Source organism: Aotus nancymaae, unplaced genomic scaffold, assembly GCF_030222135.1.
Source record: "Aotus nancymaae isolate 86718 unplaced genomic scaffold, 86718_ANA_hifiasm-v0.15.2.pri h1tg000059l, whole genome shotgun sequence".
NCBI classification, from domain to species: Eukaryota; Metazoa; Chordata; class Mammalia; order Primates; family Aotidae; genus Aotus; species Aotus nancymaae.
In genome coordinates, this window is record NW_026988473.1 from 34,241,701 (window position 1) to 34,266,776 (window position 25,076).

Below are 25,076 nucleotides of genomic sequence, written 5' to 3' on the forward strand. Positions count from 1 at the left end.
GAACATTGATTGACTGCTTACTATGCTCTAGCCCTCATATGTTTGTAATCTATCATAATATGCAACATGATGAGATAAGTACTTGCATTAATTCCACTTCATAGATGATAAAACTGAGGCTCAGAGAGGATAAGTGGCATGGCCATGATTAGCCAAATTGTAAGCATCGGAACAGGGGCTGATAGTTTATGCTTTCATGTGCTGCTCTCCACTACCCTCCACAAAGTGAGCACAATAGCTTATATTTCTTGTATTTGCTTCTCACGGCTGTTTTAGGAGCTAATTTGTTCATGTAGAAGGATAGTGGTTTCCAAACTATAAACTTATAAAAATATTGGTTATTATTAGTATTTTCATAGGACTCTGGCCTTTCAAGTCAAAATAAAAGCTACTCTAGTATCAGGGAAATTTTAAGGAAAAAAAAGTTTTGCAAATCTACAATCACGGGATCTTAAATCATTTAGTATTTCAGACATGCTAGTTTTCTAGCCACAGGCTATTTCCAAAACCATTTTTCATTATAGACTGAGCTCAATTCCTCTAGTAGGATGAAATTGCTAGATACATATTTCTATCTTTCTTTTATTTCATATAGGGATGATTCTATTAGTTTCCTAGGGCTGCTGCAACAAATTAGAGTAAACTTGTTGGCTTAAAATAACAGAATTCTTTCCTATAAAACTAAACATACTCTTACCATATGATCTTGTATTTGCAGTACTTGATGTTTACCCAAATGAATTTAATACATTTGTCCACACAAAAACCTTTACATAGGTATTTATAACGGCTTTATTCATGATTACTAAAACTTGGAAGCAACCATGATATACTTCTATTAAGTTAATGGGTAAATAAATTGTTACATATCCAGACCATGGAATATTATTCAGTGAATGAAATGAGCTTTCAGGCCATGAAAAAACATGGAGGAAACTCAAATGCATCTTACCAAGTGAAAGAAGCCAACCTAGAAGGCTGTATATTTGTGATGGTTAATTTTGTTTTGAGTGGGTCATGAGAAGCCCATATATTTGGTCTGGATGTTTCTGTAAGAGTATTTCTGGATAAGATTAACATTTAAATTGATAGACTGAGTAAAGCAGATTGCCCTCAATTAATGTGGGTAGAATGGGCCTAATTTAATTAATTGAAGGTCTGAATAGAAAACAAAGACTGACCATCCCCGAAATAGAATAGAATTCTTTCTACCTGACAGCCTTCAAACTGAAACACAAGACTTTTCCTGTCTTTGGACTAAAACAGAAACATTGTTTATTGTTCTCTCCTGGGTTTCCACCTTGCCAATTTACCCTACAGATCTTCGGACTTGCCAGCCTTTATAATTGCATAATTCAATTCCTTATACTAAACTAACTCTCTCTCTCTCTCTCTCTCTCTCTCTTTCCTCTCTCTCTCCTCTCTCTCTCTCTCTCTCTTTCTCTCAGAGAATTTTTAAGACGGTGAAACAATTCTGTCTAATACTCTAATGATGGATACATGTTATCACGCATTTGTCAAAACCAGTAGAATGTACACCACTAAGAGTGAACCCTAAGGCAAAGCATGGACTCTGGGTAATGATGTATCAGTGTAGGTTCATCCATTGTAACAAATAAGGTACCACTACCGTGTGGGATGTTCATAGTGGGGAAAGATGTTATTTGGGAACAATGGGTAAAGCGAATTCTCTGTACTTTCTGTTCAACTTTGCTGTGAACCTGAAACTGCTCTAAAAAATAAAATCGATTAAAAACAAACAAGACGAAGTCCATTAAAAACAAACAAAAACAGATAAATTTATTCTCTCACTGTTCTGGAGGCCAGAAGTCTGAAATCAAGTTCGTCAGTAGGGCTGTACTTCACCTGGTGGCTCTAGGGAAGAAGTCTTTGCATCTTATAACCTCTATAGCTGTGGGCATTCCTTCATGTGTGGCTGCACCATTCCAATCTCAATCACCATGATCACATTGTCCTCTCTTTTTCTTTTCCTTTTCCTTTGTTTGTTTCTTTCTTTTTACTTTTTTTTTTTTTTTCTTTTCGAGATAGAGTTTTTCTCTGTCACTCAGAGCTGGAGTGCAATAGTACAATCTCAGCTCACTGCAACCTCCACCTCCTGGGTTCAAGCAATTCTAGTGCCTCAGCCTCCTAAGCAGCTGGGGTTACAGGTACCCACCACCACACCTGGCTAATTTTTGCATTTTTAGTAGAGATGGTTTCATCATGTTGTCCAGGCTGGTCTCGAACTCCTGACCTCAAGTGATCTTCCTGCCTCAGCCTCCCAAATTGCTATTTGTTTCTTATAAGGATATTTGTTATAGGATTTAGGGCCCACCTGGGCAAACTGGGATGCTATCTTCATCTGAAGTTGCTTAATGTAATTAACTCTGCAAAGATACTTTTTCAGCATAAAGTAAGATTCATAGTTTTCAGAGATTAGGGCATGGACATATCTTTTTAGAGGCTACCATTCAGACAACTACAACGATCATTTACCCAACCCTGGTCAAGAGACCTCAGAGAAAGTCTACTCAATGACTTTTAGATAAGGCTTTCTCTTTTATTTCTCCTCTGTTTATGTGCATCTCTTCTATGCATGAGAAGAAACTAAGTTTTCTAACTTTCTGCACAGTTTAAGAGGGCAAGGGGCCTGGAATAGCAGCAGCCATCTTGTGTCCAAGTGGCGACAAGCACAAAGACTTGGTTGAGCTACTGAAACAAGCCTGAATTTCATTCCATCTGAGGCTATAAATATTCTGATAGTTTAAATTGTTGATCATTATGATTTTTGTCACTTGTAGTTCAAAGTATACTAACAACTATTAAAATGCGAAAATATAAATATCACATAAGGAAAAGGAGAACTTATGTAACTTATGTGATAATTAAAATATAACAGATTTAGAATTCAGGAAAATAAACAACTGTCTTAATGGTCAAGTTGGCTTAAGAGAGGGTAATTCGAGGGTTATTCCAAGAACACAGAAAGAGACTTATTTATCCTTAAGAATAGGAGTCAAGAGAACTAGCCTAGCTGAAGAGTAAGAAAAGGCGGAACCAACTGCTAGACCATCAATTCTGTGAAGTCAATTAGAACTACATAAAGCTTTGGGCATAACATATATGTGGAGGGTGGCACCTGAAGCAGGCATCAAAGATTCAAGGTCAGAGTCTCAGGAAAAGCTTTGGGCATCCTCTAGGGTGAAAGAAAGCATTCAGGTGAGTGAAAACTTGATAGTCTATCACAGTTTAGCTCTTGAACAGAAGCTCACATTCTAGATACTTCAGGAGACACAACAACGAATTAAATGGTATAACTATCCTACTCTCAGGATAGTGACCATTTCTTGAAGAGAAAATACATATATACAAATGGTAATAAAGTAAGAAAGTTCCTAAGAGCTGTGGATGTAATAATTTAGGTCTAGGTAAGAGAAAGAAGTGGAAATTCTGATATGGAAGGAGAAAACTATGCAAAGCTCTAAAAGCAAATTTGGCTTATCATCAGTTTGTCTAGTTAGAGGCTCTACTGTGAGTTATTACTCTGGTACCCTAGCCACTAAAATCACAAACTCCTTGAAGTTCTTTCTAGATCCAAAGTCTATGCTTCTGTTTTACTGCATTATGCTACATCCTTAAAATGGATACAGCAGGTATAGCTGCACTTGATGTGACTTCATTTTTGTTTCACAAAATATAAGCTAATATTGAATGTAACTAACCCACAAAAACCAGCAACAACAATAATCCTTCCTAAGACAACTTACTCCTTTATCAACCACTGACATTCACAAAGGTTTCCTAATGTGTTGTCTTTTTGCATCCTTCCAGAAATTAAGGGAATAGAATGCTTTAGGTATTTTAACATTAAAAAAGAAAGCATATAACATGGCCAGATTATAAATGTATACTGAATTATATCAAGCCTAAAGTGTCTACTTGTCCTGCTTCTAAACCCCACAGATCTCATGGGTAAACTTTGAGAACATACTGGTTTTGTAGTAAAGACATGTATTCATCAAGTGGAAAAGCTCAGATTTTTATATGTAGCCACATGTGAAAACTATTGTTAAGGTGGACAGATCCTGAAATGATATTGCATAACTGGAGCTGGATTTGACACAAATCTTATGTAATAAAATGCCAGTCTACTTCTGTTCATACTCCAGTCATCACTGGCTCCCTTAGCAGTAATCAAAGCAGTAATCAAAGCAGTAATGACCCAGACAAGTCCTTTTGTGCACAGCTTGACATGCAGCCAGGGGAAGTTTGTGAAAACTATGAAATAACTCTCCACTATGAATATCATGGAGTCATCCCCTCAATGTGATTAAGTAGATTTAATTTTGATTGCTGGCAGATTTCACAGCTCTCAACACCTGCAGCTCCCTGGTAGACTTAAGATAGGTGTTTTGCAAAATTCCTTTTTATTTTCCACATCAGTTGAACAGAACTTCGTTTCACTGGAGCCATGAAGTATCTTCTATTCTGCAACCAGTGGGTCTTTGACTTAAGCAGACAAATTAGTTCACTGGTCTGACAGCCAGGTTGTCTTTTTTTGTTTGTTTGTTTCTGCCCCACTGTTAAATCTCTGCCTCCCAAAGCTATCTATGTTTACTACTACACACAACTCAAAAACAAAACAAAAGAAACATTTTTTCTGCCCTATGTTGGAATCCTGACACATTCTTAGAGTCTCAGTCTTAGTGTCATAAAAATCCTTAAATTTAAAGGATGTCCCCGTGCCATATCTAGCAACCCTTATCACTACCCCTCCAATCAAAAACATATGCTTGTAGTTATTTTTTTACCTAAAGAATAGTTCATGACCAGTTTCAAGTTTCAAGTTTCAGGCAGCCTCTATTTTAGAAAGATATTATACTTACCAAGGCTATTGCCTTTCCTTAATAATTGCTGGCATTTACTAAGAATTTACTATGTGATATCCACAGCTCCTTTAATTTTTACAATTACCTTATTCAGCAAGGACCTCGATTATCCTTTTTTTTTCCAGCCAAAAAAGTCCTGCTTAGAGCACAGATCACTTAAGTAGCATTACACAGCTTGTAAATGATGGAGATGAGGTCAAATTTAAGGTGGCTTGTGTTCTTAACTTATATTTCCTCACACTATTGAGGTATTTACTAGAGCTACATTTAAATCAACTCTGCCAACCTGTGCTCTAATAGAGATTACTGCAGAGAAGTTCCTACCTAACCAAACCTTTATAAGAAGTAGAGAACATTTTCTGCCAGGAACTGTTGAGAAACAAATCTGTTAAGTCGACTTGGGAAAGGTAACTGGCTACAATTAAGCAGTTTAGGTTCTGTCAATGTCATAATTTTATGTGTTGCCAAAAGAATAGGACCAGAAGTACAACATGTAGGCAGTTTGAGTTGGGGTGAAGATAATTCCTTTAGTCTGCAAGAGTAGGCATAACTGCAGAGGAAAATGTGAGTTTGAAGCTCTGGGTGTGAGGCCAAAATTAGAGAAAGAAAGCAAAGACAAAGACCATGAAAGAGGCAACATGTGGATAATAGAACTGGACTGTGCAGAGGACACAGATTTCAGTGTTCTCATATGCAAACAATATAAGGATCTTAGATAATCCTTGGGCCTCAACAGGACAGCTGTTGAATAAAATCTAGATGGGGAGAACCCACACAGCTATCTTCATGACAGTAAAACATAGTCCAGCCCACTGGTTCTAATAAAATGGCTGTATCTTTTGAGTGCTACTGATACATTATGTTCTATGCTAAGCAAATTACATGTCATCTTATTTCATTCTCACAATTCTCTCACAAAAGACATAGTGTTATATATTTTATTCTTCACAAAGTTGAAGCTTAAAGAAATTAAGTTCCTTGACCATCTCTAATGCTCATATTTGGATTTTTATTCTGATTTAAAGGATGAGAAAAAATTTTACTCTTAAATGATATATGGTCTATCTTAATTCATATTTACTAATCATGTACAGCATTCACAAATAAATGAAGAGTTGAACTCTAACACGTTCCAATATGTTGGTCCACATACGTTGATAGTTTAAATGTACTAAGTTTGCCTGGATACCTTTTTTAAAAAAAAAAAAAGCTTCAAAAAAAAAATCTTGCCCTCCCAGGATATTCAAGAATATGACTTAGTATGCATTATTTAAACTTAGCTTGGAATGAGCAAAGATAGCTTGAGAGTAACCCATGTAAAAAAAAAAAATCTTAAGTAATCAATTGAGTCTGTGTTATAAATAAACTTGCAAAATGGACTAGTTAAATTTAGGCTTCCTAAATAAATGGAACAATAGTTTCTAAAAATTCTCCCCAAAATATGCTTTAAAAAAATCCCTAAAAGCTATTTTTGTTCCTTGTAACTTCTCAAAGCCTAGGCTTAGTCAAAAATTGAAACTTTAGTAAAGCCTACATTTTTGTTTGTTTTTGAGTCCTAGACATTGAACTAAGTCACAATGTCTGGTCCAAATATCACAGAATCACCCTACATGGCCCTTATGATTTCCATGATGCTCTATTCATTAAACACTCAGAATATTTCAGCAGTTCTCTAGTACTTCAGGAACAGATTCTATCTTACCTCAAGTTCAAAGATCTATTTCATTTGTTGAGACCTTCCTATAACATCAGCCATGCCCTCTGTTCCGTCATGAATATTCATTCCTCCAAGGTCTGGAGTGTTCTGGTACTTCTCAGGATGTCAGAAGAACCTCCTTGAATGAAGTTTTTTGAGCAGGGGCTGTAATTTCCCCATCTTCACTGCTTTTGCATGAATCTTAGCATCTAGGTACTGCTCACTGTTGAATTATCTTAAACGGTCTGTATGTGTCAGATTTGGATAAATACATTGTTTAAGCATGACATTTAGCACTGCTAATTGGCTTAAAGAAACAAAACTTATTCTACTGAAATCTTTTATGAGAAAATGTATCCCACAGTTTACCCAATTTATTACACGCCCTTTAGTTAGTAAAATGTTTATAGTTTTAAGTTGGGTATGATAGAATTTTCCAGGAATATGTCAGTGTTTCCATTATGCCCTTATTTTTCACCCCAAAGTAGCACAAGTTTATTACTATGTCCATAAAAATTAATATTCCACTGAAACTTGGCACCAAACCATTAAGTAAATGTTTACATATGCCTTCAAATATTAGTTGAGTTGTTTCTACTAAATGCTAGACCTGCCAGGCATAAAAATTGTTAATCTATAGCCTTTGTCCACTAATTCATTTGAGTTATTCTTTCAATAATTAAACTTAGCTAAGAAACAGCACCTGAAATGGACAGGAAGCCAGAAAAGGGCTGATGGAGAAGGAGTTTATTAATTATCCAGAAGCTTCCAACATGAGGTCATCCTGAAAAGTGAAAACCATCAAACAAGGCAAGTATAGCCAAGCAGGCGGGATGACTTGCACCAAAATATACATCCCTGTTCTCTGTCAACTGCCTGTCAGCTGTCAGGAAATGGCCTAAGGGCCAACCCACATGGGCCATCTGCGGGCCACATGCTCAGGAATGTACTGCAGATGGAGGGCTAATTGAGCTCCCAATATATTTCGCTGACCAAATGGTGGGGAAGCCAGGCCTTCATAAGAGTTTAAAACTTTATGTCCATTATAGGAAGGCTGAAAATTCTTTGGATAACTAAGGAGCCAGTGAGGATAGAGGAAAGGAAAGTGTGGTGAGCTCAAAGATACCGAAAGAGAAGAACCAATGAACTGAGCTAGTCTCTTCTTTTGTCAGCTCCTATCCCTGTTCTGCATAGAATGAATCATTGTTCTAAGTTGTCTACAAAGAGAAGAACCAATGAACTGAGCTAGTCTCTTCTTTTGTCAGCTCCTATCCCGGTTCTGCATAGAATGAATCATTGTTCTAAGTTGTCTCCCTTCCTCCCTCCTTCCATGCCGCTCTCTATACATTTATACTGAAGCGCCTATGAGAATTAGAAGACTTATTTGATTCAAGACTTGCCTTCACCACTCACTAGCTGTGTGATTTCCAGCAAGACAATTTATTACATAAATATTCATTCATTTATTTTTTCGAGACAAAGTCTCACGATGTCACCCAGGCTGGAGTGCAGCGGTGTGATCTTGGCTCACTGCAACCTCTGCCTTCCAGGTTCAAGCGATTCTCCTGCCTCAACCTTCTGAGTAGCCGGGACTACAGGCATGTGCCACCACACCTGGCTAATTTTTGTATTTTTAATAGAGATGGTGTTTTGCCATGTTGCCCAGGTTGGTCTTGAACTCTTGACCCCAGGTGATCTACCTACTTCAGCCTCCCAAAGTGCTGGGATTACAGGCGTGAGCTACCGCATCTGGCCCATTTCTTTAATTATAAAGTAAATATCTAGTGAGGAGTTCTAATAAATGCTTGATGGTGCAAAGCCCTGCTCCATTTACATGGCTTAGGGTCAGAAACCCATAAGCTGACTCATGTGAAACTGGTTAATAATAGTAATAAATAATGGTGGGCATTTATTATGTGCCAGGCAAGGTCAAGAATTTGGCATAAAATATCTTACCTATCTATATAACACACATCTAAAGTATTTTTTTTTGACTTTGAAGATTTAAAAAATCAGAGGCTCTGAAAGTTTTAGCATCTTTCCCAGGATGTTTAGTCTCCCTAAATTGACCTATAGATTTAATCATCAAAATTCCAGATAAATCATATTTATTTTACATATTTACAAACTGATTCTAAAATTGATATGGAAATGCAGAGGGCACAGATTAGACAAAGCTAATTTTGAAAAAAATTTTTTAAAAAAGCAAAAGATTGGGAGGATGTATATTACCTGATTTTAAAATTTATGATAAAGATCTGATAATCAAGACAGCTTGGTATTAGCATAAAGATAGAGATACAAATCAATGAAGCAGAAAGGGAGTGTAATAATAGACCCACACTTGTATGAGCATTATTTTTATTTAAAGGCAATAGAGTAATTCATTGGGAAAGAATAGGTTTGTTTAAAAAAATATAAAGTGACAATAACTTCATCCACATGGAACAAAACATACCTTGGCCCCTACCTCATACTATACAAAAATATTTCAACTTTCATTATACATCTAAACATAAACATTAAAACTCTAAAACTTCTCGGAGAGAATCTTTGTGACCTTGGAGTAGACAAAGAAGTTTTTTTTTTTTTTTTTAAATAAAACACAAAGCACACTAACTGTAATAGAAAAGATATATATGACATAATCTTATTCTAAATTAAAAACTTAACAATCTTCAGAACATATTAAAATAATGAAATGCAAGGTACAGGTAAAAAGAAATTTTTGCAATGCATACATCCAACAAAGAATTTGTACTAAAAATATAACCTTCCACTTCAGTAATAAGACAACACATTTTTTAAGGATTTAAATGAGGTTCTTGAACATTCTTGAACAACCAAAACTAATCCATAACATTAGAGACTAGACCAATGGTCACCTGGACCTGGAGGGTGATTACCCGAAAAGAAGAAACTTTGTATCCTGATGGAAGTTTATCATTTTGTAATTGTGTGTCGGTTATACAAGTGTACATGTTTCTTATAATTCCTCCAAATATCTACTTAAAGTTTTATTATATATAAATGAGATTTAAGTAAAGATGACTTTAAAAATTGACCAAAGTGGTCATCAGTTGATTTTGTGTCTGCTCTTGTGTGTTGATTGAAAAAAGAATTGCTCATAAAAGAGAGATGCCAAAAAATTGGGGAATGTACAATACCTGATTTTAAAATTTATGATAAAGATCTGGTGTACAGTTTGTTCTAGTATGGTGCTGTCACTAATGATAATATCATTCATGGGAATAAAATAGTCAGGAGAAAGAGCAGACTTTGAAAAAAATGAAAGTTTTAAAACATTTAGTATCACTTGTCTATGAAATATCTAAGTAAAGTAGGTCAGTAAATAGTTAAACATGTGGGTCAGTGTGTTAGCAGATAACTAGTAGACATATGTGTACAATATATGATATGGTTTGGCTCTGTGTCCCCACCCAAATCTCCTGTTGAGTTGTAATTTCCAGTATTGGGAAATAGACCTGGTGGGAGGTGATTGGATCATGGAAGCAGGTTTTCTCTATCCTGTTCTCATGATAGTGAATGAGTTTTCATGAGATCTGATGGTTTAAAAGAGTGTGGCACTTCCCCCTTTACTCTCTCTCTTGTTTTGCCACATGAAGATTGTGCTTGCTTTTCCTTCACCTTCTATCATGATCGTAAATTTCCTTAAGCCTTCCCAGACATGCCTTCTGTATAACCTATGGAACTGTGAGTCAACAAACCTCTTTTCTTCATAAATTATCCAGTTTCAGTATGTCTTTACAGTAGTGTGAGAATGGACTAATACAGAATATTGGTACTAAAGAAGTGGGGTCTTGCTATAAAGATACTTGAAAATGTGGAAGCAACTTCAGAACTGGTTAATGCACAGAAGTTAGAACAGTTTTGAAGGTTCAGAAGAAGAAGGAAGATGAGGAAAGATTTGGAACTTCCTAGAGATTTGTTAAATTGTTGTGACCAAAATACTGACAGTGATATGGGCAGTGAAGTCCAAGCTGAGGTGGTCTCAGATAGTGATGAGAAACTTATTGGGAACTAAAGTAAAGGTCACTCTTGATATGCTTTAGTAAAGAAACTGGCAGTGTTGTGCCCCTGCTCTAGACATCTGTGGAATTTTGGACTTGAGAAATTTGATTTAGGGTATCTGGTGGAAGATATTTCTAAGCATCAAAGTATTCAAGATGTGGCCTGGCTGCTTCTAAAAGCCTACACTTATTTGAATAAACAATGAAATGACCTGAAACTAGAACTTGTATTTAAAAAAGAAGTACAGCATAAAAGTTTGGAAAATTTGCAGCCTAACCATGTGGTGGAAAAGAAAAATCCATTTTTGGGGGAGAAATTGAAAGCTTCAGAAATTTGCATGAATAAAGAAAAGTCAAATGTTAATAGCCAAGACAATGGGAAAAATGCCTCTAGAACATTTTAGAGACCTTCACAGCAGCCCCTCCCATCACAGGCCTTGAGGTCTAGGAGAGAAAAATGGTTTTATGGGCCAGGCCAACACCCCTGCTGCTCTGTACAGCCTTAGAACATGGTGCCCTGAATCCCAGCTGCTCCAGCTCCAGCCATGTCTAATACGGGCCAAGGTACAGCTTGGGCCATTGCTTCAGAGGATGTAAGCCCCAATCCTCAGCATCTTCCATATGGTGTTGAGCCTGCAGGTGCATAGAAGGAAAGAGTTGGGTTTTAGGAACCTCCACCTAGATTTCAGAGGATGTATGGTAACACCTGGATGTCTAGGCAGAAGTCTGCTTCAGGAGAGGAACTCTCATGGAGAACCTCTACGAGGGCAGTGCAGAGGGGAAATTTGGGGTTGGAGCCCCCACACAGAGTCCCCACTGGGGCACTGCTTAGTGGATCTGTGAGAAGAGGGCCACTGTTCTCCAGACCCCAGAATGATAGCACCACCAACAGCTTGCACCATGCACCTGGAAAAGCTGCAGTCACTCAAGGTCAGCTCCAGGGGCTGTATCCAGCAAAGCCACAGGAGTGGAGATACCCAAGGCCTTGGGAGCTGCCCCTTGTATTATCATGTCCTGAGTGTTAGACATGACATCAAAGGAGATTATTTTGAAGCTTTAAGATTTAATGAGAGATCCAAGATGGCCAAATAGGAACAGCTCTGGAGTGCAGTTCCCAGTGATAAAGCAGAGAGTGAGAGATCACTGCATTTCCAAATGAGTTTTTACTGCCCAGAGACCAGGAGATTCCCAGGTGGAAAAGTGCCATGAGTCTCCAGCATGACTGTTTCAGCAGGCACAGCAGGTCTCTGCACAAAAACTCACACAAATCTGGGCGGCTGATTCAAGTGGTGCCTGGAATGGCTGGGAGACAGAGTCACCCATTCAACTGAACAAAATGGGACTGAAACAGGGAGCCAGGTGATCTGGCTTGGTGGGTCCCACCCCCACAAAGACCAGCAATCTGAAATGCTCTGGATTGAGAATTTCACAGCAAGCACAGCTGGACCTGGAACAGACCAGCTCTGAGAGGGGAAGGGCATCTGCCATTACTGAGGCAGTCCACCACTACTGAGGCAGTCTGCCATTACTGAGGCAGTCCAGCATTACTGAGGCAATCTGCCATTACCAAGGTAGTCTGCCATTACAGAGACAATCTGCCATCACTGAGGCAATTCTAACTATACCCCTATAAACAAAACAGCAAGGAAGTTCACACAGCAGCTGGGTATAGTCCACAGCAGCTCAGCAACACCTCTGCTGGCAGACTGTGACTAGGCTACCTCCTTACTGGGCAGAGCATCTCTGAAAAAAGGCAGCAGCATATCAGGTATTTATAAATAAAGCCCCACCTTCCCAGGACAGAGCACCTGGGAAAAAAAGGTGGTTATGAGTTCTGCTACAGCAGATTTAAACATACCTACCCAACAGCTCTGAATGGAACAATGAAGCTCACAGTTCTGCACTTGAGCTCCAGTAAGGGACAGACTATCTCCTCAAGCAGCTCCCTGACCCCTCCACTTCTCCTCCTCCAAGGGATCACAACTCCTCACCAGCAAAGGAACAAGGCTGAATGGAGAATGAGTCTGATGAATTGACAGAAACAGGCTTCAGAAAGTGGGTAATAATAAACTTCTCTGAGCTAAAAGAACATGTTCTAACCCAATGCAAAGAAACTAAAAACCTCGATAAAAGGTTTGATGAAATGCTAATGAGAATAAACAGCTTAGAGAAGAATATAAAAGAATTGATGGAGCTGAAAAACACAATACGAGAACTTCACGACACATACACAAATTTCAATAGCTGAATAGATCAAGCAGAAGAAAAGATATCAGAGATTGAAGATCAACTCAATGAAATAAAACAAGAAGGCAAGATTAGAGAAAAAGGAGTAACAAGAAATAAACAAAGCCTCCAAAAAATATGGGATTATGTGAAAAGACCTAATGTACATTTGATAGGTGTACCTGAGTGACGGAGAGAATTAATGCAAGCTGGAAAATACTCTTCAGGATATTATCCAGGGGAACTTCCCCAACCTAGCAAGGCAGGTCAATATTCAAGTCCAGGAAATACAGAGAACACCACAAAGATATTCCTCAAGAAGAGCAACCCCAAGACACATAATCTTCAGATTCACCAGGGTTGAAATGAAGGGAAAAATGCTATGGGCAGCCAGAAAGAAAGGTCTAGTCACCCACAAAAGGAAGCCCATCAGACTCACAGCAGATCTCTTGGCAGAAACCCTACAAGCCAGAAGAGAGTGGGGGCCAATATTCAACATCCTTAAAGAAAAGAACTTTCAACCTAGAATGTAATATTCAGCCAAACTAAGCTTCATAAGAGAAGGAGAAATAAAATCTTTAACAAACAAGCAATTGCTCAGAGATTTCATCACCACCAGGCCTGCTTTACAAGAGCTCCTGAAAGAAGCACCAAACATAGAAAGGAACAAGCAGTACCAGCCACCCCAAAAATGTACCAAATGGTAAGGAGCATCAACACAGTGAAGAAACTGCATCAACTCATTGGCAAAAGAACCAGCTAGCATCAAAATGGCAGGATCAAATTCACACATAACAATATTAACCTTAAATGTAAATGGGCTAAATGCCCCAATCAAAAGACACAGACTGGCAAACTGGATAAAACTCAAGACCCATCAATGTGCTGTATCCAGGAAACCCATCTCATGTGCAAGGATACACATAGGCTCAAAATAAAGGGATGGAGGAAGATTTACAAGCAAATGGAGAGCAAAATAAATCAGGAGTTGCAATCCTAGTCTCTGATAAAATGGACTTTAAACCAACAAAGATCACAAGAGAAGAAGAAGGTCATTATATAATGATAAAAGGATCAATGCAACAGGAAGAGCTAATGATCCCTAATATAAACACACCCAATACAAGAGCACCCAGATACATAAAGCAAGTTCTAAATGACCTACAATGAGAGTTAGACTCCCACACAATAATAGTGGGAGACTTTAACACTCCACTGTCAATGTTAGACAGATCAACAAGACAGAAAATTAACAAGGATATCCAGGACTTGAACTCAGATCTGAACCAAGCAAACCTAAAAGACATTTACAGAACTCTCCACCCTAAATCCACAGAATATACATTCTTCTCAGCACCATATCACACCTACTCTAAAATTGACCACATAATTGAAAGCAAATCACTCCTCAGCAAAGGCAAAAGAACAAAAATCATAACAAACCATCTCTCAGACCACAGTGCAATCAAATTAGAACTCAGGATTAAGAAACTAACTCAGAACCACACAGTTTCATGGAAACCGAATAACTGGCTCTTGAATGTTGACTGCAATGAAATGATGGCAGAAATAAAGATGATCTTCGAAACCAACGAGAACGAAGACACAATGTACCAGAATCTCTGGGACACATTTAAAGCAGTGTCTAGAGGAAAATTTATAGCAATAAATTTATAGCAATAAATTATGCCCACATAAAAAGCAAGGAAAGATCTATAATCGACACCCTATCATCAAAATTAAAAGAGCTAGAGGAGCAAGATCAAAAAGACTCAAAACATAGCAGAAGAAGACAAGAAATAACTAAGATCAGAGCAGAACTGAAGAGATAAGAGACAAAAGAACTTCATAAAATTAATAAATCCAGGAGCTGATTTTTTGAAAAGATCAGGAAAACAGGCATACTACTGGCCAGATTAATAAAAAGAAAAGAGAGAAGAATCAAATAGATACGGTAAAAAACAATAAAGGGGATATCACCATAGATTCCACAGAAATACAAACTACCATCAGAGATCACTACAAATAACTCTATGCATGTAAACCAGTAAACCTGGAGGAAATGGATAAATTCCTTGACACACCCTCCCAAGCCTAAACCAGGAAGAAGTTGAAACCCTGAATAGAGCAATAACAAGGGCTGAAGTTGAGGCAGCACTTAATAGCCTACCAACCAAAAAGAGCCCAGTTCCAGATGGGTTCACAGCTGAATTCTACCAGACATACAAAGAGGAGCTTGTATCACTCCTTCTGAAACTATTCCAGACAATCCAAAAAGAGGGACTCCTTCCCAAATCATTTTATGAGACCAACATCATCCTGATACCAAAACCCGGCAAAGACTCAACAAGAAAAGAAAACTTCAGGCCAATATCCTTGATGAACATAGATGCAAAAATCTTCAATAAAATACTGGCAAACCAATTGCAACAGCACATCAAAAAGCTTATCCACCATAATTAAGTAGGATGTGGAGAAACAGGAACACTTTTACATTGTTGGTGGGAATGTAAATTAGTTCAACCATTGTGGAAGACAGTGTCGTGATTCCTCAAGGACCTAGAAATAGAAACTCCATTTGATATATACCATTTGGATATATACCATTACTGGGTATATATCCAAAGAATTATAAATCGTTCTATTGTAAAGACACATGCACACGTATGTTCATTGTGGCACTGTTTACAATAGCAAAGACCTGGAACCAACCCAAATGCCCACCAATGATAGACTGAACAAGGAAAATGTGGCATGTATACACCATGGAATAGTATGCAGCCATAAAAACAATGAGTTTGTGTCCTTTGTAGGGACATGGGTGAATCTGGAAACCATCATTCTCATCAAACTGAAGCAAGAACAGAAAATCAAACACCCCATGTTCTCACTCATAGGTGGGTGTTGAACAATGAGAACACATGGACACAGGGACGGGAGCATCACACACTGGGGTCTTTTCGGGGGGACTAAGGGGGGGACAGTGGGGGGTAGGGAGGTTAGGGAGGGATAACATGGGGAGAAATGCCAGATATATGTGACAAGGGGATGGAGGCAGCAAACCACATTGCCATGTATGTACCTATGCAACAATCCTGCAGGTTCTGCACATGTATCTCAAAACCTAAAGTGCAATAAAATATATTTAAAAAAAAAAAGATATATGGATTTCCCTGCTGGGTTTCAGACTTGCATGAGGCCTGTAGTTCCTTAGTTTTGGCTGATTTCTGCAGTTTGGAATGACAGCATTTACATATTGCCTGTGGCCTCATTGTATCTTGGAAGTAATAAACTTGATTTGATTTTTACAGATTAATAGGCCAAGGGCCTTGCTCTGTCTCAGATGAGACTTTGGACTTGGGCTTTTGAGTTAATGCTAGCATGAGTAAGACTCTCAGAGACTGTTTGGAATGGAAGATCATGTGTTGAAATGTGAGAGGAATATGAGATTTCAGAGAGGCCAGGCATGGAATAATATATTTTGGCTCTGTGTCTCCACCCAGAACTCATGTTGAATTGTAATTCCCAATGTTGAGATGGTGCTTGGTGGGAGGTAATTGAATCAGGGGGGTGGATTTTCCCCATACTGTTCTCATGATAGTGAGTGAATTCTCATAAGATCTGATGGTTTAAATGTGTGTGGCACTTCCCTCTTTGCTCTCTCTCTCTCCTGCTATGCATTTGAAGATTGTGCCTGCTTCCCCTTCACCTTTCACCATGATTCTAAGTTTCCTGAGGCCTCCCCAGCCATGCCTCCTGTACAGCTGGCAGAACTGTCAGTCAATTAAACCTTTTTTCTTCATAAGTTACCCAGACTCAGGGATGTCTTTATAGCAATGTGAGAATGAACTAATACAGTATATTTGAGAGTCAGAGTGCAGATAGTAATTAAAGCTTAGAATAAATGAGATCATCTGTGGAAAATCTGTGGTGATTAGGACAGAACTACAAAGAACACAGGATTTAGGCAATGGGCAGGAAAAAGATGGCTGTTAAAGAGAGTAAGTTTTTGTATCTCAAGGGTGAGAATGAAACCAAGAGAGTAGAGTGTCACAGAAGTAAAAGTTGAGTAAAGTTTCATAGATATTAAAGGAAGTGCCAGATACTATTGTCTTTTTTAAAGAAAGAAAGAAAGAAAATGAAGAAGAGGAAGAAAAAGGAAGGAGAAAGAGAGAGAGAGAATGGGAGTATTGCTTTCTTTCCCAGGCTAGAATGCAGTTTAGTAATGGGTATTGAAAGCCTCTTTTATACCAATAATTATACTTGATGTAGACAGGAAGGAATAAGGGAAGAAAATAACAAACAAGCAGCCAACCAATATTTCATTTAAACCTAAGAAATGCTATGCAATTACTGAGGAGTGATTTACTTCCAATTATGTAGTCACTTTTGGAATAGGTGTGAGGTGGTAATGTATGTTTTGTGTATTTGAAGTGGAGAGTTCTGTAAATGTTTATTAAGTTTACTTGTTCTGGGTCTGAGTTCAAGTCCTGAATGTCCTTGTTAATTTTCTGTCTCGTTGATCTATAAAATCGTTAGCTCTTCTTGTTACATTGATCCTTTTGCCATTATATAATGTCCTTCTTTGCCTCTTTTGCTCTTTGTTGCTTTAAAGTCTACTTTATCAGAGGCGAGAATTGCATCTCCTCCTTTTTGTTTATTTGTTTATTTTTACTCTCTGATTGGTTGATAAATCTTCCTCCTTCTCTTTGTTTTGAGTCTTTGTGTATCGTTGCATGTGAGATGGGTCTGGATGCAGCATACCGATGGGTTTTGGCTTTTTATCCAATTAGAATATATATATAGGTTTAATACTGGCATTTGATGCTAGCTGGCTGTTTTGCCCATTAGTTAGTGTAAATTTTTCATTGTGTTAATGCTCTTTGCTTATTGATATATTTTTGGAAAGGCTGATATTGGTTGTTCCTTTATATGTATAGTGCTTCTTTCAGAAGCTCTTGTAAAGCAGGCCTGATGGTGGTGAAGTCTCTAAGTACTTGTTTGTTCGCAAAAGATTTAATTTTTCCTTCGATTATATAGCTTAGTTTGGCTGAATAGGAAATTCTGGGTTGAAAGTTCTTTTCTTTAAGGATGTTAAATATTGGTCCCCACTCTTTTCTGGCTTGTAGGGTTTCTGCTGAGAGATCTGCTGTAAGTCTGATAGGTTTCCCTTTATGGGTAACCTGACCTTTCTCTCTGGCTGCCCTTAGTATTTTCTCCTTCATTTCAACCCTAATAAATCTGGTGATTATGTGCCTTGGGGTTGGTCTTGAAGAATATCTTTGTGGTGTTCTCTGTATTACCTGGAGTTGAATATTACCCTGCCTTGCCAGGTTGGGAAAGTTTTCCTGAATGATATCCTGAAGAGTATTTTCCAACTTGGATTCATTCTCTTCGTCACATTCAGGTACACCTATCAAACGTAAATTAGGTCTTTTCACATAGTCCCATATTTCCTGGAGACTTTGCTCATTCCTTTTCATCCTTTTTTCTCCATTCTTGTCTTCTTGTTTCATTTCACTGAGCTGGTCCTTGACTTCTGATATCCTTTCTTCTGCTTGATCAATTCGACTGTTTAAACTTGTGCATGCTTCGCAAAGTTCTCGTGTTGTGTTTTTCAGCTCCATCAATTCACTTATATTCTTCTCTAAATTGTCCATTCTCATTAACATTTCATCAAACCTTTTTTCAAGGTTCTTAGTTTCTTTGCATTGGGTTAGAACAAGTTCTTTTAATTCACAGAAGTTTCTTATCACCCACGTTTTGAAACCTGCTTCTGTTATTGGAACACACCCATAATCTATTAAGCCTTGTTCCGTTACTGATGAAGAATTGCGATCCCCTGTAGAGGGAGAGGCATTCTGATTTTGAGTATTCTCTGCCTTTTTACGCTGGTTTCTTCCCTTCATTGTATATTTATCCATCTGTCGTCTTTGTAATTACCGACTTTCTAACTAGATCTCTGAGCTGACGTCCAACTTGTTGATTCCCAGCACCGAAATCTGAGCAATCCACTGCGCCGGCCAAAACAGCGGTGTTAAGATTGATGGTGCTTTTCTGCCCGGGAATCTCCGGACTCTGCACCAAGAACTGGCGCACTAAGGCGCCAGCAAAACCGCCACGCCGGCCACAAGAGTCGCCCTGGTGACCCGTGGGGCTCCTCTGCTGGGAATCTCCCAGTCCGTGAGCAACAAATATTCGTCTGAAAGTGTGGCGTCCTCTCGTTCTCTACACTTTCACTGAGAACTACGAGCCCGAGCTGCTAGTGATCAGCCATCTTGGATCTCTCTCCCACCAGATACTATTTTCACTAACATTTAATTAAACAAGTCAAGTCACTTGGCATCTCTGACTTCAGGGGGGCAGGGCAATATAATCTTACCTGGTGCATAGAAGAAAGAAAATAAAAATACGAGTGAGAGCCATGACATTTATCACACTTTGTAATAAATTGCTCCTCCTGTTTCCAGCCCTGCATCTCATTCCTGTCCTCCATTTCTATACCAATGTTTTTGCTGAATTCCCTGGCTCTCCATGGTTCTTTGTGATGAATTTGTTTATTTCTTCCCTATATTTTTTTTGTGCTAATATTCTAAGCTCTGCTCTGTTGCCACAGTAACCACAGCTTTTGTCCAACAGAATTTAATTGATTTGTTCATTTACTGATGACATTTCATGTCCTTATCTTTACCTAGAATGAAAAAAAATAAAGTTCACATGAATAAATTTTAGTATGATCTTCAGTGAGAGAGGCTATAAATATATGAGTCTAGTTTATTATCTTTCAGTAAACATTAAATAATACTTTTATCATTTAAAAATTTTTATGCTTAATTTCTTTCTGCACCCTGAGTAAGAAATCTTTGCCTACCTCCAAGGTGTGAAGATATTTCCCTTAAAATTTTATGGTTTTGACTTTTAAGTTTGGGTACATTATTCATGTAAAACTAAACTTTATATAGGGTCTGGGGTTACAATAACGTTTCAGTATTTTTCCATATGAGATTATAGACCATTTGTTGAAAGGCCCCTTCCTTTCCCATTGAAAATCTTTTCTCACTTTGTCAAAAGCCACTTGGATATTTCGGTGTAACCTATTTCTTTATTCTGTTCCATGATATATTTGTCTATTCTCAGGATGTTACAACATAGTTTTGATTACTCTAGCTTTATAGTGATACTTGAAGTCAAACAGTAAACATCTTCCAAACTTTTTCTGGTGGTAACGGGTTCTGTACAGAACTGATCCTCAGAAGCCAAGTTAATTGTAGAATCCCAGAATAGCAGAGACAAGGCCACACCACTTAACAATCAAGCAAAAGGTAAGCATAATTCCCAAAACGGGCAGCAAGGATACAAAATCAAAGTGCAAAAATCAGAAGCATTCCTACACACAAACAACAGGAAAACAGAGAGCCCAATCATGAATGAACTCCCATTCACAGTTGCTACAAAGAGAATAAAATACCTAGGAATACAACTAAAAGGGGAAGTGAAGGAGCTCTTCAAGGAGAACTACAAGCCACTGCTCAAGAAAGTCAGAGAGGACACAAACAAATGGAAAAAACATTCTATGCTCATGGATAAGAAGAATCAATACTGTGAAAATGCCCACACTGTCCAAAGTAATTTATAGATTCAATGCTATTCCCATCAAACTACCATTAATATTATTCACTGAATTAGAAAAAAGTATTTAAAAATTCATATGGAACAACAACAAAAAAGCTTGTATAGTTAAGGCAATCCTAAGCAAAAAGAGCAAAACTAAAGGCATCATGCTACCTGACTTCAAACCATACTACATGGCAACAGTAACCAAAACAGCATGGTACTGGTAAAAGCAAAAAAAAAAAAAAAAAAAAAAATCCAGACATATAGACCAATGGAACAGAATAGAGAACTCAGAAATAAGACTGCACATCTACAATCAACTGATCTTTGACAAACCTGACAAAAACAATGAATGGGGAAAGATTCCCTATTTAATAAATGGTGGTGGGAGAACTGGCTAGCTATATGCAGAAAATTGAAACTGGATGCATCCCTTACACTTTATACAAAAGTGAACTCAAGATGGATTGAAAACTTAAATGTAAATCTCCAAACTAAAAATCCTGGAAGAAAATCTAGGCAATACCATTCAGGACATAGACATAGGCAAAGATTTCACGATGAAAATGTCAAAAGCAATCACAACAAAAGCAAAAATTGACAAATGGGATCTAATTAAACTAAAGAGCTTCTGCACAGAAAAAAACCCTATCATCATGGAGAACAGACAACCTACAGAATGGGAGAAAATTTTTTCAATCTATCCATCTGACAAAGGCCTAATATCCAGAGTCTACATGGAACTTAAAAAATTTACAAAAAAAACACACACACAAAAAAAAACACTAAAAAGGGGACAAAGGAAATGAACAGACACTGCTTAAGAGAAGACATACATGTGACCAACAAACATATGAAGAGGAGTTTAACATCACTAATCATTAGAGAAATGCAAATAAAACCACAATGAGATACCATCTCATGCCAGTCAGAATGGCGATTATTAAAAAGTCAAGAAACAACAGTTGCTCATGAGGTTGTGGAGAGATAGGAATGCTCTTACAGTATTGGTGGGAATGTAAATTGGTTCAACCATTGTGGAAGACGGTGTGGTGACTCCTCAAAGACCTGGAACCAGAAATAACATTTGACCTGGCAATTCCACTTCTGGGTATATACCCAAAGGAATAGAAATCATTCTACTATAAAGATACATGCACATGTATGTTGCAGCACTATTCACAATAGCAAAGACATGGAATCAACCCAAATGTGCATCAGTGATAGACTGGATAAAGAAAATGTGGTACATATAACCATGGAATATTATTCATCCATAAAAAGGAATGAGATCATGTCCTTTGCAGGAATATGGATGGAGCTAGGGGCCATTATCCTCAGCAAACTAACATAGGAACAGAAAACCAAACACCACATATTCTCACTCATATGTGGGAGCTGAACAGAGACTGGCGTCTGTCAGTAGGGGGTTGGGAGAAGGAGAGCATCAGGAAAAACAGCTAATGGATGCTGGGCTTAATACTTAGGTGATTCGTTGATAGGTGCAGCAAAACCATCATGATGCACATTTCCCTATGTAACAAACTTGCATATCCTGAACATGTTCTCTGGAAATTAAAATAATTTAAAAAATGGGCACAAGAATCATAATGACCTTCAAAAGCTTCTGATTCATAAGGATCTTTGGATATGCCTTGCAGAGCATAGTCTTCCTAGAAGCAAAATAGATGAGCAGCCAACAAAGATCAACCACGCTAATAAAGCAATTTTCCATTGCCCAGTTCCAAACCTCAGGCCAGTTCTAATTCCCAGATCCCATCAGTTAAAAGAAAAGTAAGTTTTCCTTGATAAAGGACCCTGAAATACCATAACAAGAAATAATAGTGGCGATTCCTTCAGTTCTTCTTCAAACAGACTTAGGAACTTTACCTGGTATAATTAGGAAAGGGAAAACCCTAGATTCTCCATATCTTTTGGATACAAGGTCCAAGTTGATGTTAATACCCAGGAAATCAAAATGCCATCATAGCTCTCCTGTTAGAGTAGAGGTATATAGGGGTCAGGTAATAAATGGATTCCTGGTACTGACCTGTCTCACAATGGGTCCATTGCATCTAAGAGTTCACCCAGTATTAACTTCCCTAGTTTCTGAACATGTATTTAGAGTGGGCTTATATGCAATCAGCAGAAGCCTCAACTTAATTTCTTGACCTATGGAATAAAAGCAATTATAATAATAATGTTTTCATAGTAACCTAGAGCCATATGGAGCTGGCTAGTCAGAATTGGTCTTATTGAACCCAGAACAGAATCTTCCAGGTGGGCTTCCTGATATACAAGAGGTGTTCAAAAAGTTCACAGAAAAATTGTTATGAAGAAATTATGCAGATAATTGAATTATTTTGCTCTAGAATAAACTCATACTAATTTGTTATAACTTATATGAACAGTATGTAATTTGAGGGTAAGAAAAAGTTTGAAAAGATTCACTATCAGAGCAAAATGTGTTCTGTTAAAATTGAAGCAAGAACAAATAGCAAATTTATGGTGAAGCTTGGGTAGAAGAATGGTGAAATCATTGTTGTTTTACAAAAATTTAATGAGAACAATGTCCTAAATAAATCAGCAATTTTCAAATGGGTAAATCATTTTAAGAAAGGACAAGTTGATTCTGAAAATGAAGCCCATAGTGGCAGATCATTCACATTAATCTGTGAGGAAAAACTCATCTAGTCCATGCCCTAAATAAAGAGGACCAACAATTAACAGTAGAAGTAATGACCAACATCACTGATGTCTCAACAGGTTCAGCTTATACAATTCTAACTAAAATATTAAATTCTAACAAACTTTCCCCTCAGTGGGTGCCAAAACCAGATGAGCTGCAGACAAGAGTGGAACTTTCAAAGGAAATTTTAGACAAGTGGACTCAAATCCTGAAGCATTTTTTGAAAGAATTGTCATGAAATAAAACATGACTTTACTTGTATGATCACGAAGACCAAGCACATTCAAACCAATGGTTACTAAGAAGTGGGCATGGTCAGTCAAAGCAAAGCAGACTAGTCAAGAGCAAAGGTAATGACAACAGCTTTTTGGGGATTCTTAAGTCGTTTTGCTTATTGATTTAGTGGAGGGCTAAAGAATGATAACATCTGTTTCTTATGAGAGTATTTTGAAAAAGTTAGACAAAACTTTAGCAGAAAAATACCCAGGAAAGCTTCACCAGAGTTATTCTCCACCACAATTGCGCTCCTGCTCATTCCTTTTATTAAACAAGGGCAATTTTGCAAGAGTTTTGATGGAAAATTATTAGACAACTACCTTACAGTCATGATTCGGTTTCTGACTTCTTTTCATTTCCTAATCTTAAAAAAATCTGTAAAAGGCATTTATTTTTCTTCAGTTAATAATTAAAAATGACTGCTGGGTGTGGTGGCTCACGCCTGTAATCCCAGTACTTTGGGAGGCCCAGCAAGAGGATCATTTGAAGTCAGACCAGCCTGGCCAACATGGTAAAAACCTGGCTCTACTAAAAATACAAAAATTAGCTGGGCATGATGGCACACATCTGTAATCCCAGCTACTTGGGAGGCTGAGTCAGGAGAATCGCTTGAACCCAGGAGGCAGAGGTTGCGGTGAGCCAAGATTACGCCACTGTGCTCCAGCCTGGATGAAAGAGCAAGACTCTGTCTCAAAATAATAATAATAATAATAATAATAATAATAAATGACTGCATTGAGGTGGTTAAATTTCCACGACCTTCAGGAATAAACTAAATGGCCGGTATTATTGCTTACCAAGGTGTCCTGAATTTGATGGAGCTTATGGTAAGAAATAATGTTTATATTTTTATTTTTATCTTTTAATTCAAATTTTCCACAAACTTTTCAAAATCACTTCATAGGTGTCTATTGTAAAATATAGTAATTTGACCCCAATACATTATTTAATCCTTAATTTCTTTCAATTATTTTGAGTAAAAATCTATTTGTCCACGAATATCAAGAAATAGCGTATCACATGGTTGTTTGGAAGTCTAACTAGAAATTACTTATCAAGGACTGTAAAGGGTCTGAGATTTCACCCTACTTTTAAGCTAACAATTAGCCTCTCATAGTTTCATGAATGCTGGCAGAAGACATGATATTTTAGGTGAAAAATTGCATTATTCTTGTCAACCACCTTGGAGGTTGATTTAGATTGTCCAAAGAAGATTTCTATCATTGGAAGCTTGTGTGCTCACTGGAAGCTTAGAACTACTAAAAGTGGTTCTAGTAGATCCTCGGAAACATGGGCCTGCAATCTCTATGTGGATAAAAGTAGAGAAGAGATCTGAAGAAACTGTGAAAGCGATGCTGCTTTTAAATCTCATTTTACCTTCAGAGTTGAGAGTTGATAGTGGAGTGCTCTACCCAGATGGAAAAATAGGTGAAAAAACACATCATGACCAGAATGCTTCTTTGGTGTGCAAAACAACTAGTTTGGGGGAAGATGTTGTGATGTAAGGAGTTTCCAGGACTTGGCTGAGCTGAAAGGAGATTATTATTTTAGAAATCTTGAAGGACAGGAAGGAAAAGTAAGAGAATGGGCCCTAGTAGTCAGGGAGTTAACAACATAATTGAGCACTGTGTTTGAAAGATGAGATAATGCTTTCA

The 25,076-nt window shown here is 37.7% G+C and overlaps 1 long non-coding RNA gene across 1 annotated transcript in view; it reads right to left on the reverse strand.

The window, feature by feature from the left end:
• Positions 1 to 8,823: 8,823 nt before the first annotated feature.
• LOC105717215 (uncharacterized) overlaps positions 8,824 to 25,076 on the reverse strand; it is a 64,121-nt gene continuing 47,868 nt past the window's right edge. Inside the window, exon 4 of the long non-coding RNA XR_001107476.2 lies at positions 8,824 to 11,249. This is a non-coding gene — a long non-coding RNA (uncharacterized LOC105717215). The remainder of the gene's footprint in view (positions 11,250 to 25,076) is intronic.